General features: G+C 37.3%; 1 protein-coding gene across 4 annotated transcripts in view; it reads right to left on the reverse strand.

The window, feature by feature from the left end:
* LOC129241878 (major facilitator superfamily domain-containing protein 8) overlaps nucleotides 1–19,386 on the reverse strand; it is a 50,671-nt gene that overhangs the window by 10,406 nt on the left and 20,879 nt on the right. The window lies entirely within an intron of this gene.

Consider the following 19,386-nt stretch of genomic DNA (forward strand, 5'->3'; position numbering starts at 1 on the left):
TTCACAAAAGCATAAACACATTAATAATGGGTGATCAATCATGAGGTGCTTTTTTCAATAGTTAAAAAAAACAAAAATGTAAATTATGTTCAAAACCTTTATTTATCATTTGAAAGGACATTCTTTGACATTTACTTTTTGAATATGACTTCATTCAAATGTTGGCCGCAACTACGCTTACGGTGGTCCATTCTGAAGGTCCAATTTTCAATCACTCGTTCGAGCATTTCGACTGGTATGTCGTGAATAACACGCGTAATGTTGGCTTCCAGAGCTTCAATCGTAGCTGGTTTATCAGCATAGACCTTGGACTTCACGAATCCCCAAAGAAAAAAGTCCAAAGGTGTGATATCACAAGATCTTGGTGGCCAACTCACAGGTCCTAAACGTGAAATCAGCTGCTCTCCGAAATGACTTCTCAATAAAGTCATTGTTTCACGAGCTGTATGGCAAGTGGCTCCGTCTTGTTGAAACCAAATGTCGTAGAGATCATTAGATTCAATTTCAGGTAGCAAAAAGTCCGATATCATGGTACGGTAGCGAGCACCATCCACAGTTACGTTGCGGCCATCATCATTTTTGAAAAAATATGGACCGATGATTCCACCAGCCCATAAACCACACCAGACCGTTGTTTTCTCTGGGTGTAAAGGTAGCTCTTGAACCTGTTCTGGTTGCTCTTCATCCCAAATACGGCAATTTTGCTTATTGACGTAACCATTGAGCCAGAAATGCGCCTCATCGCTGAACAAAATTTTGCTCGAAAACAGCGGATCTTCTTCAATCTTTTCAAGAGCCCAATCAGCAAAACGGTGACGTGCAGGAAGGTCATTTGGCTTTAGTTCTTGTACGAGCTGTATTTTGTATGCTTTTAAATGAAGATCCTTCCGTAAAATTGGCCAAGTTGTTCCATACGACAGTCCAAGTTGCTGAGAACGGTGCCGAATCGATTCATCGCGGTTTTCACGTACACTCTCTGCTACTGCCGCTATATTCTCAATGCTTCTTGCTGGACGTGGTCTATTCGGCCGAGAATCATCCACCAATGAATATTCGGATTCAAATTTGTTGATGGTATATCGAATAGTGTTTAAGGCAGGCCGATTATGTTGACCATAATGCGGTCTAAGCGCACGAAAAACATTTGTCACAGAACGCTGATTTTCATAATACAGTTGAACAATTTGTAGACGTTGTTGCGGTGTGAGTCTTTCCATGATGAAATGCCAAACGCTGTTCAACAAATCCACGATGACAGTTTGCCACAACTCGCGCGCGATCTGTAAAAAAAACGCAAATGAAAAAAACTCCTCTTAATTGATCACCCGTTATTTCGATTTCATGATTACGGCTAGTACTTAGTGGATATCCCTTTTGATTCGGAACAGCTTTTGATCGGAAATTCATAGATTCTACAAGTTTTGCTGTATAATCGGCACTTCATTTTATCCCATTCTTCCTGTAGTGCCCGTTTCAGATCAAATGCATTAGAAATATTGTCGTTTCTTATTTTATTTTCCTGCACTGACCACAAATTCTCAATAACGTTGAGATCGGGGCTCTGTGCAGGTGTCTGTACTACATGTGGGCAATTCCAGATAAGCCAAGTTTTTAAAAAAATACCAGACGTATGCGTGTGATCGAAACGAATCTTTAATGCCCATTTTATCCACACTTTGTACTAAATTATCTTTTAGCAGATCCAGATACATCTTTTTATTCATGCTTCCTTCGATAAATGTTGAATTCCCCTTAATAGTACATGCAACCCCATACCATCACACTGCCTCCGCCGTGTTTTACTGTAGAGCGCAAATTTCATGGTTGAAGCGCGGTGATAGGTTTTCTCCAAATGAGGACTTCCCATCAGACCTGAAAAGGTTAAATTTGCTTTCATCCGCAATAGCAACGGACTCTCAGAACGAAATGTCTTTGTTCAAATGTTGTCTGCAAAACTCTATTCTTTGTTTTCTATTACGAGTATTAATCAACGGCTTATTTCGGGTAGTCCTTCCATGAAAATTTTCTTCGCGCAGAACTCTACGAAAAGTTTCAAGCTTACAGATCTTGCCTAAGTAAAGGGTGTTTTTTTTTTGAGGAACAAATAGCAACAATTTCTGCAATTTTTCGTTGGCTTTTGCCCTCTTTATAATGACGAATAACGTCTTCCTTTTTTTCAAGCGAGGTCCGTTTCCCCATTTTAAAAATTAATTTTTAAATTAAAATTCAAAAAATTTTTAATTTAAATGTTTTCAACTTTTCTTTACAAAATTTTTTTGAGAATGACTTAAGACAGAAAAAAATACATTTCACCGTTATTGCATTCTCGGAGAAAATATAAAATACACTGCATCATTTAAGCTGTTAGCATATTTTGATGAGAAAACTATTTGTTTTTATATTTTTTCAGCAAGCTTTGTTTTTGTTATTATTCTTTCTGCACTGATAAACAGTACATACATATCTCATTACAAATCGTATACATTTTTTATTACATTTATTAAAATCGACTAATTTTCTTTTTTTCTAAAAAAGTATTGCCTGCATCAAATAAGCTGTGAGTCACTGTATGTCGTGTTTTTGTCTGGTAAGAGGCTGCAATCATGACAACATAAGAGAAATTCTTATTTCCCATTCACACAAAATTAAAATTAATAATACTACAATAATTAAAATTATGGCCGGATATTTTTATTTTTCAAGCACTCAGGCTATGTTCCCCATTGCACTTAAGGCCAAGACATAGAATTTAAAGGATAGAGAGGGGCAGGTAAAAGATTCATTACTCTCCTGAAAACTTTCCAGACTATTTTGTGAATCTTAGCAGTTGCTTGAGTGGAAAAAAATGTAGCTCAATACAACCGACCCAAAAATATACCATCTAATTCTGGCGCAGGACGGACAGCGGCGGCGAAAGTTTTTTTTTTTTAAACAAATAAATATCCTCATGGATCGTCGATGAGGCCTAAGGTGGTCATATGTATGCCATCCCCAGGGATGTTCACGCGTAATTAGTCCGATCAGGGCTTTTGAATCACTCATCCTCAGTCTGAGAAGCTACCAATCCTGTCAGAACATTTCAGCAAACACTTCGTTGTATTGCAGATGGCAGTACTGCGCCCACAATTCTCGTGAGGTTTATTACTGAGAGCCTTATTGCACACGAAAGTGTATGAAATGGAGTTCTAATAATAATAAAAAAAATTTTTTGTTCTTTCTAATAAAAAAAAAAAATTTTTTAAATAATTTAGACGAGCTTCTCCTCCTATTTGTGGCGTGCGTCTTGGTGTTGTTCGACAAATGAAGTGCTCTTTCATGGCAGAAATACACTCGGAGACTTTCCATTGCCTGTCGAGCGTTGACCACTATTAGAAAAACAAATTTTCTATCATTTTGTTGTTTCTTATTAGGTGCGCAACTAAGTTCTCGCTGTTTTTTTGATGAAAATACAAGTTTATTTTGAAAAAATGGTTACAAGTGCATAATTGAAAGTATTGCCCATCGCTGGCTACTACTTTTCCCATCTTTCTGGTAGATCTCGTATACCGTCGCGATAAAACTGTTCATCTTTTGAGGCTATCCACAGATCAAGCCATTTTTTTATGTCTTCATATGAATGGAACTGCTGGTCAGCTAGACGATGTGCCATCGATCGGAACAGGCGATAATCGGACGGCTCAATATCTGGAGAATTTGGCGAGTGGGGTAGGATTTCCTATTTCAGTGTTTCCAGGTAGGTTTTAACGTGTTTGGCAACGTGAGGCCGAGCGTTGTCATGCTGTAGAATCACTTTTTCATGCCTCTCCGCGTATTGCGACCGTTTCTCGCGCCGTGCTCTGCTCAAACGCATCAATTGAAGTCGATACCGATCCCCAGTGATAATTTCGCTTGGTTTTAACAGTTCATAATAAATAACACCAACTTGGTTCCACCAAATACATTGCATAACCCTCGCAGCGTGAATATTCGGCCGAGGCGACGACGTAGAAGCATGACCGAGCAGTCCACATGGCTTTATTTTCTTTGGATTGCTGTAATGAATCCATTTTTCACCACCCGTCACGATGCGATGAAGAAACCCCTTCCTTTTTTTGCCGCTGGAGCAGTTGTTCAGAGGCGAAAAAACGACGTCCAACATCCCTTAGTTTTAACTCATAAGGGACCCAAGCCCCCTGTTTCTGAATCATTTCCAAAGCCTGCAATCGCTTGAAAATGGAGTCACACGCCTAATACTGAAGCAAGCTCTTCTTGCGTTTGACACGGATCCTCATTGAGCAATGCCTGCAATTCAGCGTCTTCGAAGGGTTTTGGCCTTCCTTCACGCTCAACATTAAAATCACCGTCTTTGAAGCGACGGAACCAATCTCGGTACGTTGTTTCACTTAAAGCAGCATCTCCATAAACTTTTTGTAGCTCTCAATGCGCTTCAGCGGCTGGTTTTTTTGAATGAAAGAGGAAAATCAACACTTCCCGCAAGTGACGATTATACGGCACAAAATCAGACATTTTCTGAAAACCAAAAGTATATGATGCCAAAAAAAAATCACTAATGTTCGAAGCAGTTTGTTTACCATAGGTCTAAGCTTGGTTTATGACGTTTGGATTATGTTAGAATCGACTAGCACACACTGCTGGCGGCATCTATTGACAAACAGCGGGGACTTAGTTGCGCACCTAATAATTTAAATTAATTTTTAAAACCTACATACAGACCACCCTGTAGGCGCAAGTGTACTTTCGCAAAAGCTTTTAAGTTTAAGGCACAGGATGCTGAAAGGACACCGAAATAAATGTGAATGCAATTACAAATACTAATAGATATTAGTACGGGTTCATTTTCTTGAAAAAAAGTAGCATACAGCACTAATCGAAGTAAAGTTCACTAGAAAAATGGGTTACTTTTCAATTTTTAATTTTAGTGAACCCCATGAATTTCTGTGTAACTACCGTACCGAATTAGACACCAGGAACATAGAACTGATAACATGAAAAATCAGTTGATAGAAAAAATTGTCCTAATTGTAGTCACTACTCGGCAAGAAATCGCAAACCTTCGAGACAGTTTTTGGTCACGCATAAAAATCATCTGCCGTTCGGCGTCAACATAAAACTAAAGGTTCTTCTCTTTTATGGAACAACATCAAGGCGCACACCAATTCGAGGAGTACCTCAGTCAGAAACCTTATAAGACATGTTGGCTTAAAAATTAAAACATATGCAAAATCTTAATAATACATATGTGAATCTGTCAGTCAGGTTTTAATCATCTTTTCTCAAAAAAAACTACTTGAACACTTTTGCAGTTTTTTTGATTTTTTTTAATTCCGGATTCATGTTGAATATTCCTAAAATTCCTAAATTTTCATCAACTGTTCCTTCTGCTCTTCGACGCAATCCGTGGTAGCTCCTTTCTTCATCGACCTGTGTAAGGTTTCCAATGTAGCTAACAATTTATGAGGAGCAGGTTTCTTGTCTAGTTTTTTCGCCATCTCTTGTAAAATGTCCTTTGCTCGAATTTGGAAGCATGATACTCTGCCTGATACTACACTTTTCTCAAATCTTCCAACTTTTTTCCATATTTCTATTCGGCGTCTGAAACTTACTTATAAATTCTTAAATCTAGGACTCAGATGCCTTCGGATGAGATTCAGTAAACTAGGCTTCGATAGCTTATCAACTAAGTCCACAGAAAGGTTGAAGAGGTGGTTGGTAGTTAAATTTGAGGGTTTCGGCTTTCCACTCACTTTCTTAAGTGGCTAATTTTCTACCATAATAATACAAACTGCGTCGTTCGGCTCGATAATACATCGTCATATTTTTTTTTGCTTCGTCTGCTTCCTCAAGGTAGTGTCCAACCATTCGTCGATTATGTTCATTACTATTTGTCCTCTTTATTAGCGATATTTCCTCCTGTTTGTCCATGTATAATTTTCTTCTATACGCGGATGATCTGAGTGAGTTGAGTCACTTACATATGTAACGGGTGGGCCATATAGCGTTTGCTTTTTGAACCACCTATTTTTTTGAGAATGGTAACACAAATTACATGTCAAATGTGTTCATAATTTACTTAAAGGTTTGACATTTACGAAATGGGACGCTATACGCTTGAACAAAATTGCGAAATATTGAAAACCTATTTCCAAAATGGTGCGTCTTCTTCTTTTCTGATTTTCACATCGGTGGCTACATCAATAAGCAAAATTGTCGGATTTGGGGCTCATAAAATCCACACGTTACTGTAGAGAAGCAAATGCATCCACAACGAGTCAACGGTTTTTGGTCTGGTGGCATCATCGGGCCATTTTTTTCGAAAATGAGCGAAGAGCCGCGGTTACAGTAAATGGCGAGCGTTACCGTGACATGCTCAACGAGTTGTTTCCAAAAATTGAAGAGGATGACATGGACGACATTAGGTTTCAACATTACGGTGCAACTTGTCACACTGCCAAAGTTACACTCGAACTTTTGGCTACTGTTTTTGAAAACCGAATAATCAGCCGAAATTTCGATATCAATTGGCCGCCTCAGAGCTGTGATTTAAGCCCGTTGGACTATTTTTTGTGGGGAGCCGTTAAGGACAAATGCTATGCGAACCATCCAGAGACGATTGATGCTTTAAACCACGAAATCGAAGTTGCCATTCATGAAATTGGAGCCCAAGCAATCGAAAATGTGCTTAAAAATTGGGTTGATCGAATGGCCTACTGTAAAGGCAGTCGTGGCAGTCATTTGAACGACATTATTTTTCATTCATAAATGACAATGTTCAATCTTTAAAATAAAGAAAAAGTTTGAAAAAATATTGATTAGTTTTTTTTTTATAGCCGATTCAAAAAGCAAATTTTACATGGCCCACCCTATATATAGTTGACGTGTACTTAATCGTTTGTTCCTCAACATTAGTAAATGTCACTTTACTTCTTATGCGAAAATTTTTAATATTGTTCCAACATTTTACTACATCTCAAACTCGCCACTAAAGACTATTAGTGAATTAAAAGACCTGGGAGTTTATTTTGACTCCAAGCTCAATTTGAGCACCCACATAAACTAACAGGTGGCGCTAAAGTAATCCTCCTATCAGAAAATGCTATAAATTTTACGATTGGCCCCTAATGTCAGTTCTGTTTTGACATTTGTGTAGTAAACACATGCGAAATACACGTTAATAAACAATGTTACGCTACACTGCTCCAGAACGCGGAATATTGCTGACTATTTATTTGACCAATAATCGGTGACTTTGGCACAACGTGAATTTCGTCGCAGATTTCCTCGCCCTCCAGCGCCTACTGGTGAAACACTGCGACGTTTAGCCGCTCGCCTCGAAGAGACTGGTACAACACGAGATGCTGCCCCGAAGTAGCCGTTCTGCAGAGAATATTGCGCCGTCGACATCGACCAGACGACGTGCCACGCAAATGGGTATCAGTCGACGGTCTTTACAGCGAATTTTGGTACAAGATTTGAAAATGTTTCCGTACAAAGTCCAGACGGTGCATCAGCTGTTAGCTGCTGACCGCCAATCGTGTCTAACATACGCTCAAGCCATCCTTAATCACCACCAGGAGGAAGATGATTTTTGAGGCCCATTTCCATCTTAGCGGGTACGTAAAAATCAAAATTTACTCTTCTGGGGCACTGAAAATCCGCGTGTAACCCACGAACAGCCATTACACCCGCTCAAAGTCACTGTATGGTGTGCTGTTTTCGCTGGAGGAGTCATCAGACCTTTTTTCTTCGAAGACGTCGCGGGCCAAACGGTTACTGTGAATGGTGAGCGCTACAGAGCAATGATCAACGAGTTCTTTTTGTCGCAACTTGATAAATTGGGATTGGAAAACATGTGGTTCCAACAGGACCGTGCAACGGCACACACTGCACGTACCACAACCGATATGCTGAAGGATGCATTTCTCGGGCGCCTAATCTCCCGTTTTGGCGATTTGCACTGGCCAGCAAAATCACCTGATTTGACCGCTCCAAACTTCTTTTTGTGGGGCTTTTCGAAGTCGCGGGTTTATGTCAACAAGCCTCAGACTCTTGCAGCTCTTAAAGACAATATCCGTCAAGAATGTGAGGACCTATCGCCGGAAGTTTTGGCCAAAGTGATGGAAAATGCCATAAAAAGGGCTCTAATGGCAATCAACTGTGGCGGCGGTCATTTATATGGCATCATATTCTCGATTTGATGTAAAAAAAATTAAAAGACCAAATAAAAATAATCCACAAGAAGAATCAAAGTTTTTAATTTTTTTTTTAATTACAGCCAAAAAACATCGCAAGGTTACTTTTGCGCCACCTGCCACCTTGTATATTCTTTCTAATTCGTTCGCATTGTTAGCCTTTATCTGTCGAAATAGTTCTTCGTTTTCTGACCTTTTCTTCTTCGTTTTCTGACCTTTACTCTCAAACGGTTGTACTCGTCTTAGTTCGGTCCAGGTTAGAATACACGGCATTTGTTTGGAGACCGTGAGTCTGTGTGAGAGCTTTTGTGCGCTTTACTTTGCGCTCGATGAAGTTCATTGATGCCATTCCGACTTATCGCTCTCGTTGCTTATTAATAAATCTAATGTCCTTAGAGTCTAGGCGTGTTCTGTTGTCGATGTGTTTTATCTTTGATATTTGCGCGGGCTCAATAGATTGTCCGTATCTGCTCAATAAAATTCGTTTTTAATGTTCCCTCACGCATTTTCCGTTGTAATGAATTGTTGTTTTTTGAGGATTGCTAAAACTGTTTATGGAATGAATGCCTCGTTTAGAAGGACGCCATCTCAATTTAATGCTTATTCTTCTACCTTAGACTTTGATTTCTCTTACTCTAAGTTTACTTTTAAGAAGTTACTTATAGGAATCTTGTCATAAGGTCTTTGTTGGTATCTATCTATTAATAGTCTGTAAACATCTTGGTTGTTGATGAATAAACAAATAAATAAAAATATTTATTTTTTAATTAAAGCCCATTAAAAAATTAAATTGATGAGAAAATAAAAATTACTCTATAAAACCTATACCTTTATGTGCATAAGAAATTTTTCCTGGATAACAAAAAAAAAGTGTTTTTTCATGCGCACACGTCCGTATATTTGTATGCAAACGTATAAATTAAAAAGTACTCAGGGGTGCTGTGGTATTCCTTCAATCTCAATGGCCTATCTACTCGATTAATTACTTCAATGCATACACTAACATACATACACACTTCATATCAGAAAATAAATGTAACTGGATCATTTTATGGAGTTACTTTTAGTAGAACGAATGTGCGCATATCAAATGTACATACATATGTATGTAAATATATAATAGTAACGGGTGATTTTTTAGCTATTATCTTTTTAAACATTTGGTTGAAACAGCTGACGCACGTTTCGTGATTTGTTTCACTGTCAAACATCTTCAGTTTGGTCTATAATATAAACACGAATCGTCTTCCAAACGAACAACGCTTGCAAATCATTGAATTTTATTATAAAAATGCGTGTCCTACAGGGTGGCTGATGAAAGCCGCTACCAAAAAAAAATTGAATAACTTTTTTTCTTTTTAAGTTATCTGTTCCATTTTTGTTTTAATTTGCAGATTGATCTTTAAAATTTATTAAAATGGATAACTGGGACACGCAAACAAGAATTTGGATAGTCCGCCGCTATCACGCACTGGAGTCCGTAGTTTTGGTACAGAGAGAGTACAGGCGGATGTTTGGCGGCGATCCCCCGAGCAGATGGACCATAATGAGACTGGTGAATAATTTTGCTGAGCAAGGAACAGTCGCAAGAAGGCCTTATCATCGAAACCCACCAGTTCGGACGGAGGAAACGATCGCTGCTGTAGCTGCAGCTATACAAAGCAATCCAAGGGTTTCAACAAGAAGCTTGTCTGCTCAACTTGGTGTCAGCCGACAGTCTTTGCAAACAATAATGCACAAAGATTTAGACTTATTTCCCTACAAAATTCAAATGGTTAACAAACTGAATGCAGCAGACTTGCCGATTCGCTTGGAATTTTGCCAGAAGATCCTGCAAATGGTGGAAGAAGACCAAAACATGTTAAACTGCCTTTTCATGTCTAATGAGGTCCATTTCGATTTAAACGGCAATGTGAACAAACAAAATTGTCGAATATGGAGTACTTCTAACCCACAGATACTCCACGAGACGGAATCGCATCCTCTTCGCGTGACAGTGTGGTGTGCCGTTTCTTCACGCTGTATTGTCGGGCCTTATTTTTTTGAAGAAAATGGTCACACCGTTACGGTTACTGGAGACCGTTATTTGAAAATGCTGAAAGAATTTTTCTATCCAGAACTACGCCGAAAGAGAATTCCTTTCAACTCTGTGTGGTTTCAACAAGATGGGGCAACGTCTCACATAGCCCAGACGGTTATGACAGAGTTGCGACGAAAATTTCCCAATAAACTGATTTCAAGAAACTCCGAATTTCGTTGGCCCCCCAGGTCGCCTGACCTTACTGCACCTGACTTTTTCTTGTGGGGTTTATGTAAACAAGAAGTTTATAAAACAAAGCCAACAAATTTGGATGAACTAAAACAATCCATTCGGGCAACAATTGCGGCTATTCCTGTCGCAACTCTCAAAGCAGCAATGAACAACTTTTTACTAAGATGCCGCACTTGTGTCAACGAGCATGGGGGGCATTTAAATTCAATTATTTTTAAAACTAGTTAAGCTACATTTAATAAAATTTAATGACCTTCAACTTGAAAAAAAAAATAAATGAATTCCATACACTAAAAAAGAAGTTATTTGAGTTTCTTAATGTAGCAAAATTCATCAGCCACCCTGTATTAAGAAAGTTTATCGCGCGCTTCTTCCATTTTATGGTCAGTTTAAACGACCCACTGAAGCGGCTATTCGAGCTATTGTGACTAAATTTAGAACCAAATTTACATTATTGGACATCAAACCACCAACACCAACACGCTTACGTAGAGTGCGAACTGAAGAAAATATCGCAGCTGTATCGGTCAGTGTTAATGATGACCATCAATTATCGATTCGTCGCCGTCCCCAGCAATTGGGTCTCTGTTAGTCAACAACGTGGAAAATTTTGCGAAAGGATTTAGGTGTGAAGCCTTTCAAAATACAGCTGGTGCAAGAATTGAAGCCGAACGACCTACCGCAACGCAGAATTTTTGGTGAATGGGCTCTTGGAAAGTTGGCCGAAGATCCACTTTTTTATCGAAAAATTGTGTTCAGCGACGAAGCTCATTTTTGGATTAATGGAGTTACGTAAATAAGCAGAATTGTCGATTTTGGAGTGAAGATCAGCCAGAAGAATTGCAAGAGCTACCAATGTATCCAGAAAAGGTCACAGGTTGGTGCGGTTTATGGGCTGGACCGTACTTCTTCAAAGATGCTGCGAATCGTAACGTAACTGTGAATGTTGAGCGCTACCGTGAAATCCTATCCAACCTTTTTTTGCTCAAAATGCAAGAGCTTGACTTGCATGACATGTGGTTTCAGCAAGACGGTGCCACATGCCATACAGCACGCGTAAAAATGGGCTTGTCGAGTTCGGTGAACATTTTATTTCACGTTCAGGACCTGTCAATTGGCCACCCAGATCGTGCGATATAACGCCTTTAGATTATTTTTTGTGAAGCTATGTTAAAGCTCATGTCTATTCAGACAAGCCTGCTTCAATTAACGAATTGGAAGACAACATTAAAGCATTTATATGTGAAATACCGGCCGAAACATTGGAAACAGTATGCCAAAATTGGACTAAGCGGATGGACCATTTGAAGCGCAGTCGCGGTCAACATTTGCATGAAGTAATCTTCAAACATTAAATTATATGGACTGTACTATCGATTTAAATAAAAATTTCATGCATTTTTCTGAATTTTACGTGTGTTTTTTTGAAAAACTTTCCTATAGCTTTTAAAAAAATCACCCTTTAGAAAACGAATTATAATATTCGATCTGCACTTGTCGTACACCTAAATAACGATGTAGGTGTGCTGTAATAATCATCTGGCAATTGATTAATAGCCGTACTTGTTTAATAAAAAAATACACAGCTGCAGTGACTGTTATTTGCATGCATGCATATACATACATATATTTGTGTGTATGTGCATTAAGGCGGTCAGTTCTGTTTTTTTCGGTACTTAAAAAATTCCGGGATTTGTAATTTTTTGCGAAGCACACGAAATGGAGAAAAAAACACCTTGGCTCTAACTTTTTAAGAAACATGGGTAAGTAAGTTTGAACATTTCTCTTTTTTTTAACATAAAAAGCAATACACACATACTAATCAAACGATTTTTGTTTTTGACGTGATAACGTCTTATAATTCGATTTAACAGGCTGCACGCACGAAAAAATGTGTCGTTACCTTGCTCATATGTAGTTACCTTGCTCATATGTAGTTACCTTGCTCATATTAGTGTTACCTTGCTCATATGTAGTTACCTTGCTCATTGCATTGAATGAACTGCAAGCGAAAGAGCGGAAGGAACGACAAAGCAAACAAAGCAAACGAACGGCAACGTTCGACATCTTGCTCTCCCCTACTTAAGTGAGCGTATATATGTATGTATGTATATGCGCATATGTACATATATAAATTCACGTATTTGTATTGGCATATGCCTTCTTATTGATTATTATTATTTTGATTTACTTGAAGAATTTAAAATAAAACCAAGTTTGTTAATAATACCTGTTGTTTTAATGTTATTATTATTATTTTTTTATTATATCTGAAGGAAAAAATGTATGGTAATATTTACCATATCTATACTAATATTATAAAGAGGAAAACTTTGTTTGTTTGGTTGTAATGAATAGGCTCAAAAACTACTGGACCGATTTTAAAAATTCTTTCACCAATCGAAAGCTACATCACGAGTAACATGGATTATATTTTATTTTGGAAATAGGGCTCGAGATATAGGTCAAAACGTGGACCCGGGTAACCTTCGGATGTGTATGTACAATATGGGTATCAAATGAAAGCTGTTGATAAGTGCTTTAATACGGGGTAATTTTCATACCTATTGATGACTAGGGTCTGGAAATATATGCCAAAACGTGGACCCGCCGTGTCTTTGCACCGAATTAAACCAAACCTACACACATTGTTAAGTAGGTATTGAAGATGATTTCCGTATAGTTTGAATACCTATTGGTAGATAGGGTCTCGAGATATAGGTCAAAACGTTGACCCGGGTAACCTTCGGATGTGTGTGTACAATATGGGTATCAAATGGAAGCTGTTGGTGAATGCTTTAGTTCAGAGTATTTCCATCCGCTCCGTGACTAGGGTCTCGAGATAGAGACCAAAACGTGGACCCTAGAATGTGTTTGTACAATATGGATATCAAATGAAAGCTGTTGATAAGTGCTTTAATAGGGGGTAATTTTCATACCTATTGATGACTAGGGTCTGGAAATATATGCCAAAACGTGGACCCGCCGTGTCTTTGCACCGAATTAAACCAAACTTACACACATTGTTAAGGAGGTATTGAAGATGGTTTCCGTATTGTTTGGGTACATATTGGTAGATATGGTCTCGAGATATAGGTCAAAACGTGGACCCGGGTAACCTTCGGATGTGTATGTACAATATGGGTATCAAATGGAAGCTGGTGGTGAAAGCTTTAGTTCAGAGTATTTCCATCCGTTCCGTGACTAGGGTCTCGAGATAGAGACCAAAAGTGGACCCTAGAATGTGTTAGTACAATATGGATATCAAATGAAAGCTGTTGATAAGTGTTTTAATACGGGGTAATTTTCATACCTATTGATGACTAGGGTCTCGAAATATATGCCAAAACGTGGACCCGCCGTGTCTTTGAACCGAATTAAACCAAACTTACACATTGTTAAGTAGGTATTGAAGATGATTTCCGTATAGTTTGAATACCTATTGGTAGATAGGGTCTCGAGATATAGGTCAAAACGTTGACCCGGGTAACCTTCGGATGTGTATGTACAATATGGGTATCAAATGGAAGCTGTTGGTGAATGCTTTAGTTCAGAGTATTTCCATCTGCTCCGTGACTAGGGTCTCGAGATAGAGACCAAAACGTGGACCCTAGAATGTGTTTGTACAATATGGATATCAAATGAAAGCTGTTGATAAGTGCTTTAATACGGGGTAATTTTCATACCTATTGATGACTAGGGTCTCGAAATATATGCCAAAACGTGGACCCGCCGTGTCTTTGAACCGAATTAAACCAAACTTACACACATTGTTAAGTAGGTATTGAAGATGATTTCCGTATAGTTTGAATACCTATTGGTAGATAGGGTCTCGAGATATAGGTCAAAACGTTGACCCGGGTAACCTTCGGATGTGTATGTACGATATGGGTATCAAATGGAAGCTGTTGGTGAAAGCTTTAGTTCAGAGTATTTCCATCCGTTCCGTGACTAGGGTCTCGAGATATAGGTCAAAACGTGGACCCGGGTAACCTTTGGTTGTGTATGTACAATATGGGTATCAAATGAAAGCTGTTGATAAGTGCTTTAATACGGGGTAAGTTGTTATGTTATGTTATGTTATGTTATGTTGTGTTGTGTTGTGTTGTGTTGTGTTGTGTTGTGTTGTGTTGTGTTGTGTTGTGTTGTGTTGTGTTGTGTTGTGTTGTGTTGTGTTGTGTTGTGTTGTGTTGTGTTGTGTTGTGTTGTGTTGTGTTGTGTTGTGTTGTGTTATGTTATGTTATGTTATGTTATGTTATGTTATGTTATGTTATGTTATGTTATGTTATGTTATGTTATGTTATGTTATGTTATGTTATGTTATGTTATGTTATGTTATGTTATGTTATGTTATGTTATGTTATGTTATGTTATGTTATGTTATGTTATGTTATGTTATGTTATGTTATGTTATGTTATGTTATGTTATGTTATGTTATGTTATGTTATGTTATGTTATGTTATGTTATGTTATGTTATGTTATGTTATGTTATGTTATGTTATGTTATGTTATGTTATGTTATGTTATGTTATGTTATGTTATGTTATGTTATGTTATGTTGTGTTATGTTATGTTATGTTGTGTTGTGTTGTGTTGTGTTGTGTTGTGTTGTGTTGTGTTGTGTTGTGTTGGGTTGTGTTGTGTTGTGTTGTGTTGTGTTGTGTTGTGTTGTGTTGTGTTATGTCATGTTATGTTATGTTATGTTATGTTATGTTATGTTATGTTATGTTAAAGTATATGTTATGTTAATGTTAACTCATTCTCTATATCCATACAAAATATGTATCAAACAAATAAAATTAAAATTTTCTCTTGAAAAATGCAACCATTCAATCAGTATTTTCTTATGACGTTATCACGTTAAACTATCGTCAGTAAATCGAATTTGCAGACAACCTCTTTTTTTCTAAAAATATAATTATATATACTACAACAAAACCCATATAATGCAAAGTTGCAAACTTTGCACAAAATTTATAAAAACTCGGCAAATTTTCATCAAAATTTTAAACCCAGAATCTTTTGCTAAAATCCAGGTTTTATAGTTCAAAGACCGCTTTGATTTTTCGATTTTTTTTACTGATGGTGCTAGTTCCATAAAAAAAATTCTAGCGTGCGTTAAATGTAGAAATTTCACAAGACCGGCAGCAAAAAAAATCTCAAAAATCAATTTAACTTACACTGACTTACTTGATTTTTTATTTTAAAATAAATTAATATGTATTAAAGCCTACCAGTTTCCGCTTATTCCACTTAAAGTGTACGAGATTAAAAAATATATGAACTTTTTTCAAGCACAAAATTCATTTGTTTACTTTTTCAGTTGTGTGGCGGCCGCCGTAGCCTAATGGGCCTAACGCTCGGGAGTGCGGATCTCCGTGCATGAAACAGCAAAATTAAAAGGTTTTTTTTGCTAATAGCGGTCGCGCACCCACAGGCTGTATGTGTGTTTCTGCCATGACTTTTTGATAAAAGTCTCCATAAAAAATCATTTGCCATTCGGAGTCGACTGAAAGCTATAGGATCCCCTCCATGCATATAAATCTAATTATTGTCTTTTATTTTAATACAAATGAAATAATTTTCTCTTTAAATACAAAAATATATTTAAACCCCATTTATTTATTATTAAGGGGGGAGCCTGGTTTATGAGGTCTAAAAATTGCATCCCTTTGCGATTTTTTTTTTTAAAGGAAAAAATTAATTTAGCACTGCAAAGTTTTTTCTATCTTTTAATGAACATTTAAAAAGTATAAAAAATTTTTGTACTGGTTAAAATAAGTTGAAAAAAATGTTTAACATAGAAATTAGTAGAGCGCTGCAACGCTGAAGTTTCCAACTGGCGTACTAGATACAGCTCGTAATTATTATCTAAAGCAAAAAATTCAAATGGATTTCTAATTATCATGATTTTTTATTCTAGATGAACTAAGAAAACTGAGAGAAATTCCAAAATTTCAACTTTTTGGAGGTTTTAAAGAAAAAAATGCCTTTCTATAAAAAAAAATTCACTTCAACTTGGTATAAAAATCTTGAAAAATTTTTTTTTATCTATTTTGTTAGTTCAAATAGAAGAGAATTTAATATTGAAGGGAACAAGCTATGATTCATATCAAAAGGTTCATTAGTTTTTTTCATTCATGTACGCCAATTCAAAGAAATCATCAAATGAAAAGTAGAGAAAAGAAGATAAAGTTTGTACTATAGCTGTCCGGTCACAGCGTAACTACCTAACGCTCGCCTACCTTTGGCTTTGTATCTACGGAAATATTGAGAATTAGGCTCTGTAACTTTGTGTGAATATTGTGAAATATATTAGGAATCGCTTAAAACGAAAAAAAAAAATAGATTTTTTTGACCTTATAAACCAGGCTCCCCCCTTAATTATGTGGAGCTTACCAAATACAATAATACGAGTATGCATGCAATTTTTTCAAATTAATTTGTTGCAAATGAATTAATAGCTGCATGCTGGGACTAATCCTAAGAACCCGGAATTAGAGTGAGGAGATCCCGGAATTATAAAAATCTAAAAAAATTACATTTCTAATGTACATATTCTCATGCTTCAAGACTGATTACTAATATTTATTAATTTTTTTATTTTATTTATTTTTCTGTCACTTGAGCAATAAATTCTTACTGAGCAATAAATTCCAACTGAGCATGAAAAAGTTCTTAAAAATAATTAAAATGTGCAGTTCCAGTAATAGATAAAAGTCTACCCCCCGGATATAGGCGTTTCAAAGTCCAAAAGTTGTATTGAGAAATGTGTTGATACAGTTTTATTTGAAACCTTTTTTAATCACAATAAACTGAAAAAATCCATTATTTAACGTAAAATAACAAAATTATGGGGGAAAATGCAAGAGCAGCGTTGACAAAAGTCTACATACACACCGAAGTTCCTAGCTAGTATACAGATCTGTTGAGATGTGATTATGATAAAGTCCTATTTTTTCTTCTTTTTTTTTTGTTATGCTTGTAGCTTTACTAATTTCAATTCAGTTGTAATTTGGACACTTAAGCATCAAATGTGGATCCGCGAAAAGAGAAAAACATATGGTGAAATTTCAAAAAAATTTAACTTAAAAATATTGGTTCTACTGAAAATAAGCCGCGCACTGACCGCCCCGGGAAACTACCACTCTGAGACATCAGTTCGAATCTCAAGGAAATGGACAAAAATCTATTGGGTTGTTCGGAAAGTAATTTCGTTTTTCCCCGACAGAGGATTTAATTGTATTTTTTTCACAGCTAACTTCACACTTAAGTCGCATTGTCATTGTCATATGTTTTGACAGCTGATATAGCAAGGCTTGTGTGTGAATAAGTTCAATTGATTTTACGCAGTAGTTTTTGGTCGGTGCCCTTTTAAATATGGAGAGCAATAAGCAGCATTTTCATCATATTTTACTTTTTTACTATAGAAAAGGTAAAAATGCTGCTCAAGCCAGAAAGAAATTAACCGATGTGTATGGAGAAGATGTGTTAACAATACACCAGTGCCAGAATTGGTTTGCAAAATTTCAATCCGCCAATTGTGATGTTGAAGATGCACCACGTTCTGGAAGGCCGGTTGAAGCTGATAATAGGCACGATAAAGACATTAGTTGATGCAAACCGGCGAATAACAAATACGTGAGATCGAAATACTGCACTTTATCCAAAGAATTTAGTATCAACTGTGAAGCATGATGGCGCCAACGAAATGGTTTGAAGAGCTGTTGCGGCATCTGGAGTAGGAAGAATAGCATTTATTGAGGGTAACATGGATCGTTATAAATATAATCTTTTACTGGAACATAATGTGAAATCTTCGGATAATTTGGAGCTTGGTGCAAGTTGGATCTTTCAACAAGACTGGCTGATTCACTATGAACCAAGACAATTAAGCACACCACCGTAAAACCCAGATTTAAGTACAGTGTTTGATTGAAAAGTAGTGAGCCTTGTTTTTTTAAGCAGTTTTATTAAACCTTTTGGCTTATACAACTAATATTCTTCAAAATAGGACCCTTGAGCGTCAATACACCGCTGGTAGCGGTCCTTCCACTGCAGTAAACATTTTTTAAACTCATCCGCCGGAATCGCGTTCAATTCGGCTGTCACAGTCTACTTGGGTCGTGGCGACTGGCTCGTGTGCCACTCCGCACTCTCTCTCTTTTGCCTCAGGATCGTACTCAAAGCACCAGGTTTTATCTCCTGTAATACAATTGTCTACAGTATTGTCCGCTTCATCACTTTCCAATACTTCACGACTCTTTTCCACACACAATTGCTTTTGTTCATCAGTCAAAACCTTTGGCAACAATTTGGCACACACTTTGCGCATTTCGAGTTTTGTGCCATCGTTTTACCTGTGCACTGGACAGAGATTGGTCCCCGAAAGCCTCCTTGAGTAGCCCAATGGTTTCGGTACTCGTTTTGTTTAGCTTTACGCAAAATTTGATCGAGTAACGTTGCTCCAACACTTTTAAAACAGCTTTCACGCGCGGAGCGATGTTGACTGCACCGCTGTTGCCAGCGAACTGGAACCGGTTTCTAGTGGAAGTGGAAGGTCCAACGATCATTTTCCCCCACCAGCCGATTCGGTTGATCGCTTGGCAGACGCTCCGCGCGGGAAGGCTCATTACTTTTCAATCAAACCCTGTATTATTGAACATTATGGGAAAGCTTGAAAGTCAGAATTAGAAAAAACTAAGTTTGGTACCCATAGAGTTCTCATCAACACCACGTAGGTTACGTAGCATAGTCAACTGTTCCACCCAAAAAGTGGGCAACAAAAGAGCAAGTAATGTAGGTGCAATAGAAACTTAACTTTTCTCGAGTTATACAGGGTGGGCCAAACAAGATCTACTAATGTTAAGCAAAAATAACTTTTTTTATTTTTTGACATATTTATTTTTCTCTTCTTGAAGGT

This window comes from Anastrepha obliqua, chromosome 3 (assembly GCF_027943255.1).
Source record: "Anastrepha obliqua isolate idAnaObli1 chromosome 3, idAnaObli1_1.0, whole genome shotgun sequence".
NCBI classification, from domain to species: Eukaryota; Metazoa; Arthropoda; class Insecta; order Diptera; family Tephritidae; genus Anastrepha; species Anastrepha obliqua.